At 36.3% G+C, this 20,186-nt stretch overlaps 1 pseudogene; it reads left to right on the forward strand.

Annotated features, from left to right (window-relative positions):
- The first annotated feature begins 639 nt into the window (after nucleotides 1-639).
- On the forward strand, nucleotides 640-1,663 carry LOC105005454 (annotated as a pseudogene).
- The last annotated feature ends 18,523 nt before the right edge of the window (nucleotides 1,664-20,186 follow it).

The raw sequence follows: 20,186 nt of genomic DNA on the forward strand, positions 1-20,186 counted from the left end.
ATCATACATACTTTAATTGGCCAGACCTGCAAGTGGCTTACAAGGACATGCTGATTCTTTTTAGGATATGCACTTACTACCTTTCACTGCTGCCAGGTCCAACATTGCACAGTTGGAAAAATTCAAGACCTAAAAGGAGTGGCAGATTCATGTAAGCAGAATTCTGGAGAGCATGTGTGGGACTAGCTTCTAAGTATCTACATTGGTGCAAAAATAATTGTGGTTTTCCATTGTTAAATTTTGCTGTTTGATATTGGAATCATTTCAGTTCAGTCATTCAGTTGTGTCTGACTTTTTAGGACCCCATGGACTGCAGCATGCCAGGCTTCCCTGTCCATCACCAAATCCCGGAGTTTGCTCAAACTAATGTTCATTGAATCGGTGATGCCATCCAAACATATTATCCTCTGTCATCCCCTTATTTTTCTGCCTTCAATCTTGCCCAGCATCAGGGTCTTTTCTAATGAGTCAGTTCTTCGCATCAGGTGGCCAAAGTACTGAAGTACATTGGAATACATTCTTAAATAAATGTGGTTATGTTATACATCATTTTAATGCACATTCCTGCTTTATTATTATTTTTTTTTTTGCTAATGACATTACTAGCTGTTTATTTTACATTTATTTTAGACTAGGGAAATGGTGTTAGACAAAAAGGAAATTTGAGCAATTTTCTTATTCAAGTTCAAAATGGGTCATAAAGCAGTGGAGACAACTCACAACATCAACAATAAATTTGGCCCAGAAACTGCTGACGAACATACAGTGCAGTGGTGGTTCAAGAAATTCTGCAAATGAGATGAGAGCCCTGAAGATGAGGAGTGCAATGACCGGCCATCAGAAGTTGACAACAACCGAGAGGATCACCAAAGCCGATCCTTGTACAACTACACAAGAACTTGCTGAAGAACTCAGTGTCGACCATTCTATGGTTGTTCGGCATTTGAAGAGAATTGGAAAGGTGAAAAAGTTTAATAAATGGATGCCTCATGAGCTGACTGCAAAGCAAAAAAAAAAAAATATATATATATATATATATATTGTTTTGATTCTTATTCTATGCAATAAGAATGAACCATTTCTTGATAGGATTGTGATGTGTGATGAAAAGCAGATTTTATACAACTGGCAACAACCAGCTCAGTGGTTAGACTGAAAAGAAGCTCCAAAGTACCTCCCAAAGCCAAAGTTGCACAAAAAGAGGTCATGGCCACTGTTTGGTGGTCTGTTGCCTGTCTGATCCACTACAGCTTTCTGAATCCCAGCAAAACCATTATATCTGAGAAATATGCACAGCAAATTGATGCTCCAAAGACTGCAATGCCTGCAGCCAGCATTGGTCAACAGATTGGGCCCAATTCTTCTCCACAATAACACTGAAGCACATGTTGCACAATCAATGCTTCAAAAGTTGAACAAATTAGGCTACAAAGTTTTGCCTCATCCGCCATATGGACCTGACTTCTTGCCAACTGACTGCCACCTCTTCAAGCATCTCAACAACTTTTTTCAGGAATAATGCTTCCACAACCAGCAAGAGGCAGAAAATACTTTTTAAGAGTTCATCAAATGCTGAAGCATGGATTTTCACACTACAGGAATAAACAAACTTATTCCTAGTTGGCAAACATGTGTTGATTGTAATGATTTCTATTTTGATTGACAAAGATGTGTTTGAGCTAGTTATAATGATTTAAAATTCATGGTCCAAAACTGCAATTACCTGAGGAAAATTTATTTATGGGGATGGCTTGGAGTCAACATCCTGCAAGGCTGAGCTGACACTCTACAGGATTTGTTATATACCAGTGATCAATATCAGAGAAGGCAATGGCAGCCCACTCCAGCACTCTTGCCTGGAAAATCCCCTGGACGGAGGAGCCTGGTAGGCTGCATTCCATGGGATCATTAAGAGTTGGACATGACTGAAGCGACTTAGCAGCAGCAGCAGTGGTCAATATATGGTACAATCTTACCAAAAGCCGGAATTCAGGGTCTGGCAAAAGAAGAGGCAAAAGAGGTTATCTCAGTGACCTTGAGACCTGGAGTTGGAAATCTTAGTGCCTCATGGAGGAGTGCTTCCACTAAGGAATACAGTCATTATTCTACTAACTTGTGATTTGAGACTGCCATCAGATCGTTTTGTATTTTTCATACCCTGAACTAACAAAGAAGGAGAACATTGGTAGTTGATCCTTATTATCTGGGAAAACTGGGGCACAGCTATACAGTGAGGACAAAGAAGACTAGTATCCAGGGATCTACTGGATTCTTTCTCCGTGATCATTTGCCCAATAGCTCTGATCAAAGGAAAACTGTACCAATCAATGAGGACTTTTACTCTATGGTGAAGAAGCATCATCACAAAGGAGGAAATAAAAACAGCCAAGATGCCAATAGACAGGGTAACACAGAAAGATTGATGGAGGAAGAAATATATGAATATGTAGTCCCTGTGACTAGTAACAGAAGCAGGGACTGTAGGGCTAATTTTATTTTAATTAATTCTCTCCACCTTTTTGGTCCACTTCTGTTTCATGCTGATCAGCCTATTGATAACCAATGTTGTGGATGGACCTGGACTTCTTGTTTTTATTACAATTGCAAGATGATCTCAGCAATAAACATCAGGAAACTTAAGAAATGTTTTATTACTCACAGGTCCTGAAAAGCAAGGGCACACCTAGGGCCACACAGCAAGGTCACAGGTAGGGAGAAAGAGAGACAGAAACAGGGGAGGAAGGAGGAGAGAGGCCCAGGACTCTGCTTTATTGAGGTCCAGGGTAGGGGTCTAGGGTTGCCAAGTCTCACTTTTAAATGATGAATTTAAAACATAAGAGTGGTAATTTAAAGCATGGAAAGAGAAAAAGAACAAGCAGCCCAAATGGTCAGTTTTCAAAATCAACCGAGACTTCTAAAACAAAGGAGCCTTGGTGGAGGGCAGTGGAGTTGGCTCTTTATCTAGTCATGTGGCCGGCAATGTGCTTACTCAAGGTATTTAATTTAGCCATCTTTGAAGTGGATGCCATTTTTGAAGTGGATGCCATCTTTGAAGTAGACCACTCTTTGAAGTGGGTGCCTGAGCAATCAAAGCTTAAGTCAGGTACTCGTGTTATAGAAAGAAAAGCCAACTGTCAGGGTTTATGTTATATCTACCTTAAATGAAATACATTTAAGGTGCTACTACTTTAACTTTCAGGTAAGACTGACTGAATTGATATCACTCCAAAAAGACATGCTAACTGATAAGACTCTCTATTCTCCTGTGTTGGAACAAGGTGTTCATCTTGACAAACAACACTGATGGATGCTGACAGAGAAAAGAGGTACACTGGGGATTCACTGTTGGCCCCTCCAGTTCTACTTTGTGTCCTTCTCAGCCTCCAGGAGTGACTCATATAGGCAACATCAACAAGGCCCCCTTGTCCTCTGGCTTCCCACAGGGTCAGCCAGTCAGAGAGTGGGAGAGAGCAGAGGTCAAAGTATTCTGTCTTCCTTCTCACTTTTTGCTTGACCGTGCTTTGTCAGTGGCTGTGTATCTGAAGGACACAGCTTCTGCCAGGCAGCCCCCTTTTGTGCCTGTAACTATCACCTAGTACTGCTAGTCTTTCTTTGATGCACAACTTTTTGCTGTTGTCAAGGGGCAAAAGAGTGTTTTACTGTTCCTTGTAAATTTCCCTACATCCTACCCATACCTACCCGTAAATGCTATTTTTATTAAAATTCTTTAATTATTCCCTTTTTGGTATGACATATTTGCTATGAGGATCCTGAGAGATATAGTCACACAGAAGGTGACTTAGAACAAGAAGGACAAAAAAGAAGTGTTCCAGGCAGAAATGATAGCAAATATGTCTGCAGGAAAGAATTAAGCTTGTGCTTTTTTTTTTTGCAATAGGAAGAATGCTGGCACAGCTGGACAGAGTGAAAAGATGCATCTGAAATTCTGGGAGACATCAACATTTAAATAAGTTGAGAAAGTTGAGTCTGTGTTAGAGAATAAGAACATAAAAAATCAGAAAGATAGCAAGAAAAAAGGATCATGCTAGTGTCAAGAAGATAGATACGTTCAACAGGTCACTGCCCCAGAAGGGCCCTTAGGATATGGAAATGCACTGTCCATCAACTGTGACTTTGACATTATGAATATCATGGTACATTTTAAGATGAAAATAATCTTGGTGGAGTAGGTAGAGAAGAATTCAGGATACTGTAGGTTGAGGAATGACATGAGCAATGAGAAAGTGGAAATAATATAAATAGAATTCTTTCTCATGAAACTTGGCTGCAAATGGTAGTATAGATAGATATAGATACATAGAAAAAGTAGCACAACTGGGGAATGTGGATTCTAGAGAAGTTTTTTGTTTTGTTTTTAGGTAGCATAAACTCAAGTGTGCTTATTGGCTCCAGGAAAAGGGGCAGTTTACCTTTCTGCAGAGGAGAAATTACAGATGTAGGGAAAATGGGGAATAAATTGTGAAATTTTCCAGGTTAAAAGGCAAAGGTGAGATAAAGAACATAGAAGACTCCTTTTTGAAGGAACAGGACATTTATTCACTGAGACATGTAAGAAGAAAGGATAGGTGCTTATGAAAAAGACTGAGTGGATATGAGAGTAGAGGAAGACAGTAACCTTCTGAGAGAAGAAGGAAGTGGCATAAATATTACTTTCATCAATTCCACAAAATTTATTGAGTCCTTCTTATACCTAAGTGCTTCTCAGTACTAAAATACATGAGTGACCATAAGCAGACGGATGCCTTGATCTCATGGAACAGATGTCCTGGCAAGGGAAGGCAGACAATAAACAAACAAATAATAAGCCAGATGAAGATAAGTGCTAAGAAGTTGTTCACTTATTGTTATTGTTGTTCCATTGTATAAACATATAATAATTTATTTAATCATTGTTCTCCTTTTGATGGACACTGGGTTTTTTCCCAGTTTCGGGCTACTACAAATAGTTTTAAACATTATATAACAAGGTTTTTGTGGATAGATATTTCTAGTTCTTAGACAAACACCTAGGAGAGTAGCTACCGAATCATAGGATGCACATATGTATGTTTAACTTTTAAAGGAACTGCCCACCCACTTTCCAAAGGTATTGTACCATTCTATGTATCTATAGCTATGTGTGAGATTTCCAGATGTTCTACGTTCTCTAGAGCTTTTGGTATTGTCAATCTTTTATCAATTTGTGTTTTAATTTGCATTTCCTTGAGAATCAGTGATGCTGAATACTTTTTAATGTGCTCATCAGTAATACATACGTGATTTTTGTGAAATATTTACTTATTTTGTCCATTTTTCATACAGTTATAACACTATTCCTGAGTTTTACGAATTCTATGTATAGTCTCTCTATATTATAAGCCTGTGTCAAATGTATTTGTTATGATTATTTTCTTAAAGCCTGTTGTTTTATCTATTTGTTTTCTTAACACTGTCTTTCGATGAACAGAAGTTTTTGATTATAATTAAGTCTAGTTTGTGATTTTTTTGTCCTAAGAAATATTAGCCTACTCCAAGTTCATGAAGATATTTTCCAATTTACTGTTTTAGAAGCTTTATAATTTCAGCACTTATCTATAGGTCTATGTCCATTTCAGATAATTTCTGAGTATGGAGTGAGGTAGAAGTTGAAGTGCTTTTTCTGTTTAAATACCTAGTTTTTCTAACACTATTTGTGAAAAGATTTTGCTCTTCTCAATGAATCACTTTGATGCCTTTGTTGAAAATTACTTAACCATATATGTATGTGTGAGTCTATTTTGAGATACTATATTTTAATTTATTTATCTATTATCATTTTAGTATATTTATCTACTATCTTTACTACTGTAGCTTTGTAACACATCCTGAGGTCAGGTATTGCTAGCTTGTGAGAAGATTGTTTTTTTTTGCTAGTCTATGTCCTTTGAATTTCTAAATATACTTTAAAAATTAAAGGGAATTTAGACGATTCTTTAAGAACCCACAGGAAATTTAGACAATTTGTAATTATGTTGAATACACACATACACATAAAATTGCGGGGAGAATGGACATCTTAACAGTAGCATCTTCCAAATCAATAAATATATTAGTTCTTCCTATTTACATAAGTCTTTTAACATTTCTTTCAGCACCATTTTGTAGTTTTTCAGTGAGGCAATTTTATGTACCTTACAAAAAAAATAATTCCTTAGTATTTTATGGTTTTAACACTATTATAAATGGTATTTTTAAATTTTTACTTTCCAATTTTTCATTGTCTAAAATATTTGAAAGGAAAAATTAGATTTTAGAAGTGCTGGAATTGGGAATAGGAAGCAACTGAGATGAGGGGATAAAATACTGAGTCCAAGCAGAAAAATCTGCTGTTAAATTGTGAAACAAAGAAGCTGGTTGAGAAGGAAAAAATGGTATTCTTTTAAAAAATATTTACCTTCATCTGTTTTTGTGTGGTGTAGATTCCCAGAAATAATTATAGATTCCTTTGTAAAAATTGAGAGGAGCAACTCCTTCTGTAGGAAATATGATTAAACTAAAAATCTTCTACAAAACAACACTCCAATATTGAGAAAATATTCAGACATGATTCAATTAAGAACAGTTTTTATATAACAGATGAAACTGACCTGGTTGCTCCATTTACCCAGAATGTAAGGCTGGCTACCTGTGTTAAGCATATTAGTAATGCTCAGAGATTTAACATGAGGTTAGAAACATTATCAAGCCAAGTCTAACAGATGCCATGTCCTATTTTGAGTGCATTTGTGCTCTCTACTGCCTAATACTCCCAGTGATTTAATGTGTCTTACAGAAGAAAATTTTATTTGAAAACTCAGCACCATCCTTATTATATAAACAAGTAGGGCTGCATTAAATGCTTTGGAAAGCAGAATGAATATAGAGATTTTATGCTCCTGAGTGTGTAAGTAATTTTTGCTAAATATAAGTTGCTATATTAAATCAATATGTTGTTTTCCAATTATTGAGAACATGTATACTTTAAATTGATCATGAGATTATCCATTTTCCCAGAAAATTCTGATCATCTTTATTGAGAGGTCTGCTGTCTACAATTTTAATGACCTTTCACTGTGTCAATTTTCTTTGGACAATAATGTATGACAGCAATTTTGTCAACTCCCTAAATTTGGTTATAAAAGCAAGGAATAGAGGGTTAATCTGTAACCCTATATTATTATCAGATAAGCTTATTATTATCAGATAAGCTGTAGGACACACCAAAAAAAGGCAAATAAATTTAGAGAAAGGATGAAAAATGTGAAAACAGAAAAGGATGAAGAAACCAAAGTAAGATGTTTTCCAAATGAAGAGAAATTTCCAAGTTGCAAAATTCTGCCAACCGTGGCCATGCTGGTTGAACAAAGATCTTTACAGTAATACATGATAATAATTCTCTAGTAAATTAGTTCTGACTCTGGCTGAACAAAGATGCCACATCAGAACTTTTAAAAAATTCATATTCCCAAATCCAGCATAGATTTCCTGAATCAGACCACAGTAAGAAGGATCCTGGTAATCTGTATATATATATTTAAAGGCCCTTTAATTAAATGAATACTACTTAACATTGTTAAGAATCATAGACATAAAACTACTGTGTTTAATTGTGGAAGCAATCATTAGAAGAATTAAATACTGAAATAGTAAAAGTGAATTCTTCTGGGATATTTTTCCACAAAGTAGAAATGTAGGACAAGTGATTTACCTTTTTAACAACCCTGAGGGGCGGGATGGGGAGGGAGGTGGGAGGGGGGTTCGGGATGGGGGATACATGTATACTCATGGCTGATTCATGTCAATGTATGGCAAAAACTGCTACAATATTGTAAAGTAATTAGCCTCCAATTAAAATAAATAAATTAATTTAAAAAACTAGCAAAATTTAAAACAAAGCTCACCGTAACTCTTAAGGAAAGGGAGATCTGGGAAACATTGCTCTTATAGGCAGTTTTAAAGGAGTGAATAGGTCAAAATAAAGAAACAACAGAAAGATATTGTCCATGGCAAATTCATCTGCCAATTCATGTAAATACTCTTACTCAGGATTGATATTTAGCTCTCACGACCAGTATAGCTATACTAAGTGTTAAAATACCTAAATATTTTCCTACTGATTAGTAGTGTATCCTCTTCTCTGATACCTAAAGCCTCCAGGTCTACCCATTTTCCCAAAACTAAAAAGTTAATGCAATACCAGCTATAGCAAGGGGTTGTCAGGAACTGCCCAAGACCTCTGGCTGACATATATTTGGACTGGTTAGTGCCTTATGTGTGCTCAAAAATATGAGCATCCCTGCTTTCCTCTTATCCTTGCAAACTAATGGTTAACTACACATGCTAGGCGGAACCAAGTTCTAAATTCCCTTAAAAAAGTGGGGAAGTCTGCATACATTTCAAGCTAAAACTTAGAGTCATATTCTGGAGATGTACAACAAAATGAAGGAATAAATGAACATATGAATAAATTACTTAATGAACAATATGAAAGAATTTTATCTGTGGGGGAAATCACATTTTCTCTGAAATACTGGTATCCAAAAGGGCAACCAAAGGCAAGACAGTTATCTTGATTGTGTTGATAAAAGTTTGAGACATTTTTGTCTGTGAAGGACAGTGCCAGGGTCTATATAATTCCTTCAGAGCTCTGCCAACGAGCACCTCAGCAATCTCCTACAATGTACGCACAGCAAGAGTGAATGCCAAAGGGTCAGACAGAGTACTCCTGGGGGATTGACTCGTATGCAGGCCCCAGCCCAGCTGCCAGCTTGATGCCCCCACTCTATCGATCACAAGGGGAAGCCTTGGTTTTATAGGCTTGTATTTGACCTTATAAAGTTATAGTGAGATGAGCAAGCTCGTGCCAAGTCTGAAATGTTTTCCCTTTTAGTCACAAGGCAATGCCCCAAAAGATTTTATACCGGCAGCTGAAGATACAAGCAAAGGAGAAAAATGTTTTATGGAGACTGCTGCGGCTTCTTGAAAATCTAGTTACTTTGGACATATTCCTGTGGTCCAGTATAGCATTAGGGACTCTAGGGTGTATAAGTAGTTCTAACTCAATTTATTTGGCCACTAACGTTCATTTGCTATATCATGTTGCTTAAAATTGCATTTGTGAGGTTTCTCCAAATAAGCTGTGAGCTTCTTAAGAGCTAAAAATATGTCTTCTATCTTCATAGCCATTGCAACTAACATTGGTGTCTGGCGTATAGAAGTCGTTCACCTAAAGCTGTGGAATTGAATGGAATGAAATGGGATCAAATGCAAATGAAAAAGAAGAAAAGGAAAGAAATTATATTTAGGAAATTAATTATATTTTGCATATTACAATTATTTTTTTGCTTCTCTTCTTGATTGTCTAAATGGGGTATTATCTATAATCTCTTATCTCACAGAAAAAGCTTAAAATTATAGGATATCTTTTGAAAAATGCCTTTAATCTTTACATTAAAGATTTGGGGAGGCAAAATGCTCCCTCTCCCAAAGATGTCCATGCCATAATCCCTGGAATTTGTGAATAAATTACATGGCAAATGGGCTTTACAGTTGTGATTAAGGTTACAGAGAGACCATACTAAATTATCTCCATTGGCTGAATCTAATCACATGAGTCCTTAAAAGCAAAGAACTTTATTTGACTGAAGTTAGAGAGATAAAGCCAAAAGCTTTGAACTGCCCAGAGGAATCATCATGAGCAACCCTCTCCATCTCGTCACCTGTGACCCTCCCTCTGGCTCATTTCACTTGAGCCATATTGGTCCCCTTACTTTTGCTTGAATATCGAACTTGCTCTCACCTTAGCATTGGCTGCTGGTACACAGTGGGCGTGTGATAAATGTTGAGTGAATGAAATATATGTTTAGAGTTAACTCATTTTCTTTACTGATGAATTTCTAGGAACTTTAATACACAGATTTGAGATCTTCCAGTCAAATATAGTGTGCAGTGTTTTCCATACTTATTTAAACACAGAACTCATTTGTTACATAATACGTGTTAACATTTCATAATACTTGGTCTTCCCTGGTGGCTCAGTAGGTAAAGAGTCTGCCTTTACCTTCTAATGGGAGACCTGGGTTCAGTCCCTGGGTCAGGAAGATCCCCTGGAGAAGGAAATGGCAACCCACTACAGTGTTCTTGCCTGGAGAATTCCATGGAAAGAGGAGCTTGGTGGGCTACAGTCCATGGGATCACAAAGAATCAGACATGACTGAGTGACTTTTTTTCACTTTCATAATACTTACATTTCACAGATTAAAAAGAAAAGCTATATCAAATCACTTTTTAGGTCCCTTCTATCTACAAAGTATATAATTTCACCAGAAAAAGTTTTGCAATCTTAAATTGCTAGGCATGGCCTATTGTTGCTATTTGTTCATTGATGTATTCTACTTTGAAAGAGGTAATGCATTCTCCATGTGGCACATAAGGCCATCCAATCAGAGATTTGGAGAGGATGAATTTTACCTTCACTGATCTCATTCATATGCTTTCCTCTGCTTTCAGCATGTTTTGCTTCTGAAACCTGTAACATTCCAATTCATTACAGAGTTTTCAGATCCGTTAGAGACCTTAGAGATGATGCCAAATATTGTCATTTTAAAAATGAGGAAATCTACTCAACAATTGGATTTTTCCCAGTCTCTGGCCACTGGAGCCCCACTGATGCAGGACCCATCAACATGATCCAATATGTCCAGAATAAATAGAGTGGTGAATTATCTATTACACTCCAAACTAAACAAATATCAGGAAGCAATCAGGTAGTGCTAAATGCTGGAACAAAGATAAAACAAGATGATACACTTGAAAGGTTTGAGGAGCTATTTAGATCAGGCAATCAAGGAAAGCTGTGTGTCTTTAATGTGGATCTAAACCATGAGACAGCAGGTCTTTTAAAAGAGGTAAGGAAAAAGCTCTCCAGAAGAGAAGAATATTCTTCAAAGACTGACAGTGGTACTAAGCTTGGTGCCTTCAAATAAAAGAAGACAGGAGAGTGTGACTGAAGCTCATGAATGAAACAGAATACAAGAGCGATCAGCAGAAGGCAGGCCATGTAGGGCCTGGAGGCCAAAAAAAGGGGTTTGAGTTTTATTCTAAGTGGATCGGGAAGTCATCAGAGAGTCTTGAGCGGGTACGTGATACACTCTTTTTAAAAAAGAAATTGCACTGGCTTCTGTGTGGAGACTGGCTAGCAAAAGGAAGAGATAAGAAGAAATTTTAGCAAGTAGAGTCTGTCCAGTGCACCTCAAAACACACTGTGAAAGTAATTTTCTCTGTACCTAAGACTCCTGAGTTTGCCAAAATGAGAAGTTTAAGTCTAGGCATAAGTAATTTTAATTTGTTCTGCTTTTATCCAAAACATTAATAACTCATTTTGGAAAAAAAAAAGGAAAATTCTTGTAATGAGCATAATAATGAGTAACTTTTTATTACTGAAAAGAGAGGAAAGGAAATAATGGTATCCTAATTTTGTATATTAGGTTTCCCAAGTAGTTAAATCACCATCCTTATCACTACTGACCTCATCTCACAGACTCCAAGTTGCCCGTGGATACATGTACTACAGATACTTGGCCCTACAAAAATCAAACTTAATTTTATAACATGTTCTGAGCACCCTGGAAGGTTCCAAAGAAACTGAAATACGTAAGGCATGTTTTACACTGCTATATTTAAAACAGATAACCAACAAGGACCTGCTGTATAGCACAGGAAAGTCAACTAAATGTCATGTGGCAGCAGGGACGGGAAGGGAGTTTAGGGGAGAATGGATACATGTATATATATATATATGGCTGAGTCCCTTTGTTACTCACCTGAAACTACCACAATATTGTTAATCAGCTATACCCCAATAAAAAATTAAAAGTTAAAAAAAATAAGGTATGTTCTCTGCTCACACAAAGTTCATAATTCAGTCATGGAGACAAGATCATACACCAATAGCTGGGATAGAAAGTGTGTTTTGGGAAATACAATGAGGAAATAAATCACACTGCACGGCATGGGGAAGGGAGGAGGGGTGGAAAGATTACTTGGGAATTATTGAGAAGATGGGATCATTGAGTTCTATCCAAAGAGTAGAAAACAAGAGTGGAAGGAATGGAATTCTCACCAGAAAAATCTATAAGAAATTCTTAGATACTTGGAAAGTGCAAAGTATGTTAGGGTAATAGCAAGTCCTGCTGTGGGGCTCAGGCTCAGGCCTACTCTTCATCACACTGAAGAAAATTAACTGAACTGTTGTAAATTCACTGTGAAAAAAGTTTCACAGTATCTAAGACAGGACATTATTCCCTCCCTTCTCTTTAGGATAGTTCATATATTGTTGCTTTAAAAACTGAATTTAATAATTTCTTAATTGTTTTAAACTACATTATCCTATTTCTTGCCATGTGATGAGTAAACTTCACATTAATCTTTCTGTTAATGTATCTCCTTTTAAACTTATTAATATTGCATTCTAGTTTTAGTGTTGAGCGTGACATCTTTCTTGTTTTATATTTTATTTTTTCAATAGCCAAAAATAAGTTTAGAACCACTCTGGGTTATCCGGCGTGTTGATGTTAAAATTATGTCTTCTTTCTGGATTTGTTTCCATAAAAGCCATTTATAGCTCATTGCCTCAGCAATCTTTGTCACAGGAAGAATTAATTTCTTTGAAAGGTTATGGTTTGAAAGATTCAAAATGATCACCACCTAGCCTATTTTAGTGTAATCATTACTTGTATGTGTGTGTGTTTATATATATATATATATACATACTAAAAATATATTTTATGAATTATGGAATTTATGATCTTGGTTAGCCATGGAAGGATACTCTAGCATGTAAATTACTCACATTTTCTGACCTTGCCAAGGAATTACGCATTTTGCAAAATAGCTCAAATTAATGTTAACTGAGAATGAACCTAAATTAAATCTGCTTCAAAAATTTAAAAATGCATATATAATGTCACATGGTTATGAATCTGTGTGATTTAAATCACCTCTTAATCAATTTTGCTAAAAACAGAATCCAGGGAAAGAAACACCAACACAGCTCATTTGCTTCACAGGCTTCTCACTCTCATGGAGCTCCCTCTAAGGGCCAAACGAATTACTGCACCACAGTCCTGTGATCAGTACTTTATATGCACCTCCACTGTCTTCACAGCAAACCATGAGACAGGTAGGTCCCATTACTCTCATTGAGGAGATAACACGGAGATGTAATCAAACGACCTGATCTCACAAAACTAGCACAGACTGACATCAAGATTTAGAACCAGGGACCTATAACTCTTAACCTCTCTACTAATGTACTCTTTGCTAATTTGAAGATGAAAGACTTCAGTGCACATAACTGATAGTATAAGCATCAGGGATAAATAATGCACAGTCTTTGTCCAGAAGCATAAAGCCTAATAGAAGCAAAGTTTTTCTGGAAGAAATGTATACTGTTATACATTTTATGTTCTAGGTGCTGTCTAGACACTTATACTATCTTTTTAGTCCTCAAAATAGCCCTATAATATGAGCATTGTAACCCTATTATTGGGTTTCCCAGATGGCTTAGCTGGTAAAGGATCCACCTGAAAAGCAAGAGACCTGGGTTCGATCCCTGCGCTGGAAAAATCCCCTGGAGAAGAGAACGGCTACCCACTCCAGTATTCTGGCCTGGAGAATTCCATGGACTGTATAGTCCATGAGGTTGCAAAGAGTTGGACATGACTGAGTGACTTTCACTTTCACCCTATTATTAAATAACAAACCTGATGATAGTAAATTAAAAGGCCACAGAATGAATAATGGAAAAATTAAGCATTCAGATCCAGTTCCTCATTACTCTAAAGCCCATGCTCTTTCCACTAAAAATTGGGTAAGCTTTTGGTGGAAAGGCTTAGTTCAGTGTTCAGTCTTTCTACTCCCATCCCCAAGTTATTCATCATATTAAACCATTGTAGAGCAACATGGAAGTCACTTGTATAATATGGAAAATCCAGGGATATTTGCTTACAAGAATCCCTCTGTTGTAGGCAGAATATACTTTCCCACCAAAAGAGATCCAAAGTCTAGTTCCCAGAACATGTGACTATTTCTCCTTACAAAGCAGGGTGTGGTTTGCAGGTATGGTTAATGTAATGATTTTGAGATGAAGAGATTATTTTAGATTATCCAGGTAGGCCCAATATAAGCACAAAGATCCACCATAACTCAAAATTGGTCATAGACCTAAAAGTAAAATCTAAAACTATAGTATATCTAGGATAATATAAAGGATAAAACATATTTGACCTAGGTAAAGATTTCCTAGATTCAATGCCAAAAGCATAATTCATAATAACAAATTGTTATATTCTACACATTGAAAAACATCACAATATGCTGAGTGAAAGATGTCAGACAAAAATTAGTGCATACTATATGCTTCCATTTGTATAAAATTTTAGGAAATGAAAACTAATGTATGGCAGCAGAAAGCATATTAGTGGTTGCCTGGGGATCAGGGTGAAAGTGAAAGTCGTTCAGCATATCCAACTCTTTGTGACCCCATGGACTATACAGTCCATGGAATTCTCCAGGCCGGAATACTGGAGTGGGTAGCCTTTCCCTTCTCCAGGGGATCTTCTGAACCCAGGTCTCCTGCATTGCAGGCGGATTCTTTACCTGCTGAGCCACAAGGGAAGCCACAAGTGTAGGAGATAGGAAAGAATAACTATGAATGGGCCACAAGAAAGTTTTGGAAGAATAGATATGGTCAGTATTTTGATCATAGTGATGATTTTACCAATACCATAATTTATCAAATTACATAATTTTAATATGTGAAACTCATTCTATGTCAATTATACCTCAATAAATCTGTAAGAAAGTCAAGCAACGTAATTCATTATCATAGGAGAATTAAAGAGAAAAATAAATCATTTCAATAGTTGCAGAAAGAACACTTCATGAAATTTAACAGTCATTCATAATAAAAGGTCTCAGCAAACTTGGAACAGTAGTAGGAAACTTCTTGAATATGATAAAATGTATCAGAGAAAACCTATAGCCAACATCACATTCAATGGTCAAATATTAAGGCAAGGATGCCTCATCTTACTGCTTCTATTCAACACTGAACTAGAATGTTCTAACTTGTATAATAGGAAAGAAAAAGAAATACAAGGTAGAAAGCTTGGAAAGGAACATCGTAAACTATAATTACTCACAGATGATATCACAGGGAATGCTGAAAACTCTGGAGCAAACCAAAGAAAATTCTTAGCAAAAATAAGTAAATTTAGCAAGGGGCATCTAGTATAAAGAGATCCAGTTAAAGAGTTTTGGGGTTTTTCATTTTTTTCATTTCTTTCCTGGAAGAAATTTTGTATAAATGAAATATCTAGACTGAATTACTGTTCAGTATTCACTTCCTTTTCCTCAGTCCATGAGAGAAATATACTTTTCTGCTGCTTTAACATTACACCTGACCACGACTTGTTTCGTTTAACCAGGTGTTGGCCAATGTGACACCGCGGAAGCTTGGAACGCATTTACGCAGGTGGGCTTGCATAAGGTCCTTGCATATGACCCTGCGTAAAGGTCCACCATATCAAAATCGGTCATAGACCTTTAAGTAAAAATCTAAAACTATAACATACACCTGGAACTTCTGCCATCACCATGAGAAAACCCTGCAGTTTGGGACACTAACCCAAGATGGAAAATGAGAGACACTTGCGGAAAAGTTCCCCACCCTAACTGTGATAGACCCAACCTCAATCAGACAAGCCCCAGCCAACTCCCAGATGCATAAGCTAAATACACAATTGTACCACTGAGATTTTGTGCTTGTTTGTTATGCAGCAAGAGCCAACTGATTTCCAGGTGGTCTGCTTGGCTAAATGTTATGGAAAATTTTAGTATGCTCCAGAAATTAATCAGACATTATCTTCATGTTCAGGCAAAGAAATAAATGTGCATTGCAGAGTAAAATATAAAACTGTGTCAATAGGATCTATGGTCAATAGATTTTCAACAAGGGTGTCAGAAACATTCACTAAGGAAAAGGATAGTCTTTTCAACAAATGGTGCTGCGACAACCGGATAGCCGCATGTAAAACGGCTAAGCAGGACTCTTACCTAATAACATGCAGAGAACATTCACTTGCAATGGATCAATGACCTAAATATAAGAGCTTAAACTATGAAACTCTTAGAAGAAAATATAGAGGTAAATCTTCATGAGCCTAGATCTGGAAAAGAATTCTAGATATGACACCAAAAGTACAAGCAACAAAAGAAAATATAGACAAATTGGTCTTTATCAAAATTTTAAACTTTTGTGTTTCAAAGGATACCATTAAGAAAGTAAAAATCTCAAATTGGGGGAAACATTTGCAAATCATAAGGGACTTATATCTAGAATATATAAAGAACTCTTACAACTCACTTATGAAAAGACAACTTAATTTTAAAATGGGCAAAGATCTGAATAGACATTTATTTCTCCAAGGAAAATAATACAGATAGAGAATAAGCAAATGAATAGATATTCACAGCCTTGGTTATCAGGGGAATGCAAAACAAAAGCACAATGGGATACCACTTCATAAATAGTAGGATGCTTAGAATCAAAACTTAAATATCAACAAGTGTTGGCAAGAATGTAAAAAATCAGAGCCCTAATTTACTGCTAGTTAGAATGTAAAACGGTAAAACTGCTTTGGAGAACAATCTGATAGTTCCCCAAACAACTAAAAATAAAGATACCATGTGACCCAGTAATTCAAATTCTAGAGAAATGTATATATATATATATATATATCCACATAAACATCTGTACATAAATGCTTATAGCATCATTACTCATAATAACCAAACAGTAGAAACAATTCAAATGTCTATCAATGGATGAATTTTGAATAATCAAAATTTAAAAAATACCAACAATGGAGGACAAGCTGTCCGCTTTGTAACCCAGATTGCATTCCTATTGAATTTGATGCAAATTGCCTTGTTGCTTCCAGTATTTGCCACCACTAAGCAAAGTGTTTCTCCCAGGGCATGAGGAAAGAGATGATGAAGTCATTATAAGTTTACCAAACTGATTTTCCAGAATTGTAGGAAATCTAGCTTTTTATTTTGAATTGTATTTTTAGAGCCTTAGTAAGGTATAAGTGACATGCAACAAACTGATTATATTTAAACTCAACAATTTGATTAAGATTTGACATCCATATAAATCCATAAAACCACCACCACAGTCATAGTAATGAGCCTTTCCATCATCTTTTGGTTTACTTCATGCCCTTTTATAATGTCTCTCTCTCTACTATCTCTGCTCTTCAGACTAGCATTGGTTTACTCTTCATTATCATAGATTAGCTTCCATTTTAGAATTATATATAATTCTGCTCATGAAAAGTTTATTCTTTTTTTTTCTTTGAGTAGCCTCACATGGCTTACTCATTTTGCTGCTGCTGCTGCTGCTAAGTCACCTCAGTCGTTTTGGTAGTCATCAATAGTGCTTTAATGAGTAGTTGATTTTTCATATCGTGTAGAAGCATGACAGTCTGTGGATATACCACTATTTGTTCATTCTTTAGTCTTTCTCTACATATTTGAGCTCTTTCCAGTTCTTGATTGATACAAATAAACCTTCTAAAGATATTTGAATGTAAATGCATAAATAAAATGAATATACAGACATGGGCTATTATTTGACCATAAAAGTGAATGAAGTATTGATATATACTCTAACTTGAATGTATCTGGAAAACATTATGCTCAGTGAAAAGAGCCAGTCACAAAAGTCCACATGTTATATGATTCCATTCATATGAAATTTCAGAACAGGAAACTGTATAGAGACATAAAGTAGACTAATGCTTGCTTAGGGATGGGTGGTAGAAGGGATGAGGGAATAGGAAAGAGATAGCTAAAGAGTACAGAGTTTTTTAATATTCATTTATTTGGCTCCATCAAGTCTTAGTGGCACATGGACTCTCTAATTGTGCCACCTAGGCTGAGTAGTTGTGGTGTATGGGTTTAGCTTCTCCAAGGCATGGGGGAATCTTATTTCTTCCACCAGGGATCGGACCCATGTCCCCTACATTGCAAGGCAGATTCTTAACCACTGGACCACCAGGGAAGTTCCTAGAGTTTCTTTTTGAGTGACAAAAATGTTCTAAAATTGACTGTGACAACCAATACATGACTGTCTGAATATACTAAAAGCCATGGACTTGTAACACCTTAATGGGTGAATTGTATGCTATGTAAATTATATGTCTTAAATTGCATTGAATCATGTATATTACTATATGTGAAATAGATCGCCAGTCCAGGTTCAATGCATGAGGCAGCATGCTCAGGGCCGGTGCACTGGGATGACCCTGAGGGATGGGATGGGGAGAGAGGTGGGAGGAGGGTTCAGGATGGGGGACACATGTACACCTATGGCTGATTCATGTCAATGTATGGCAAAAACCACTACAATATTGTAAAGTAATTCCTCTAATTAAAAAAATAAATTAATTTTTAAGCTATTTTAAAATATAATAAAACAGAAATTATCCTTGTTAGGATGAGAAAATTTTAACTTAAAATTTAACTAAAGGAAATTAAATTAACTAAAGGAAACCTTTATGAAGAATTTGGAATTTCAGATAAGACTTGAAAATCTGAAACCAGACAACTTGATAGATGAAAGACTAGAAAGAATACTTTAATTGGCAGAGGAAAAACTGTTCTGGACATGCCTCAAAGGCAAAGAAACTGAGCATTTTTGGCAATGAAGAAGGAAATTTAAAAAAGCAATTCTCTGGCTTCACCATAGCACTAACCACTCTATTGTATTATTATCTCTATATAATTCCACCCAAATTCTGTCTTTCAGAAAGTTATCACTTGCTTCAACAAAGATTAGCTCTTATTAATTAACAAAGTAGGAGATCTTACCATATTATTACTATATTTATGTTTTGTGAAGCTTGAAGGAAGGCTCAGGGACCAGGTAAAAGGAATGTGTTGCACTTTAAATAATGGCAAACTGAATGATTCTGATGTGAATAGTATAAAAATACTCCAACATTAAAACTACTACTCAAAATCATGCAACTAATTGTCACATGCTGATGTCTGGTTCACTATGGCAGACTGAGCATTGTTTGCCTCTCCGTGTTCTCAAGACTACCTTGAAATTTCAGCAAAAAGTTTATTGAAAATAATAAATCCATGCCAGCGCTGAAAATGAGTATGTCATGTATATAGTCAAGATTTTGACATATTTCTGGGAGACAAAATTTGAATGGATCATTCTAATGGAAACACAAGAGCAAGGGAAATTTCAAGGAATAGAGCACAAGGGAGCCATCTTAAGAGTCCCAAATAGAGCCTCTAGGTCTAAGTTTTACTTGGACTTTGAATCAATTATCAATGCGTTTAGTTAAAAACACTTTGGACTGTTGGGCCTCTCTCCAATCCAGTCTAGCAGTTAGCTGGAACTTTTGTCTCCAGTTAGAATGTCAAAAATTTTCCTAGGTAGGCTCCAAGATGTTGGTCTTAGAGTTGGGAAAAAAGAGCAGATCCAGGATAAATTCAGATTTCCACAGTAGATCTAGAATAAGAGTTGTTTTTTGTTTGTTTGTTTATGGTTAAATGTGAGGGTTTCAAACCAATTTGCTTGTCCCTTACAAAATCATTATACTAAAAGTTCCAAAAGGCATGAGGATGAGAACAGAGATAATGAATAGCAGGAAATAATAAACAAAAAAATTCCAGATTAAAGATAGTTTTTAATCTTCAGATTGAAAGTCCCTCCCGTGGGTCAAGGAGAATAAATGGGAAAAAGAAAAAAACCTACAATTGTTTACATCCTGGTGAAATTTTTAAACTTTTAGGACAAAATTCCTTATAAAATGATTACTTATAAAATAAAATGAATAAGATCAGGATCAGATGTTCCAATCAGGTAGAATGGATGCTAGAAGCCAGAGGAAAGATACCTTTGCTGCTGCTGCTGCTGCTAAGTCACTTCAGTTGTGTCTGACTCTGTGTGATCCCACAGACGGCAGCCCACCAGGCTCCCCCCTGTTGCTGGGATTCTCCAGGCAAGAACACTGGAGTGGCTTGCCATTGCCTTCTACGAAAGATACCTTTAGAATTGTGAAAAAACCATTTGGCATATATAT

The sequence above is a fragment of the Bison bison genome, unplaced genomic scaffold (assembly GCF_000754665.1).
Source record: "Bison bison bison isolate TAMUID 2011002044 unplaced genomic scaffold, Bison_UMD1.0 scf7180017864491, whole genome shotgun sequence".
Classification (NCBI taxonomy): Eukaryota; Metazoa; Chordata; class Mammalia; order Artiodactyla; family Bovidae; genus Bison; species Bison bison.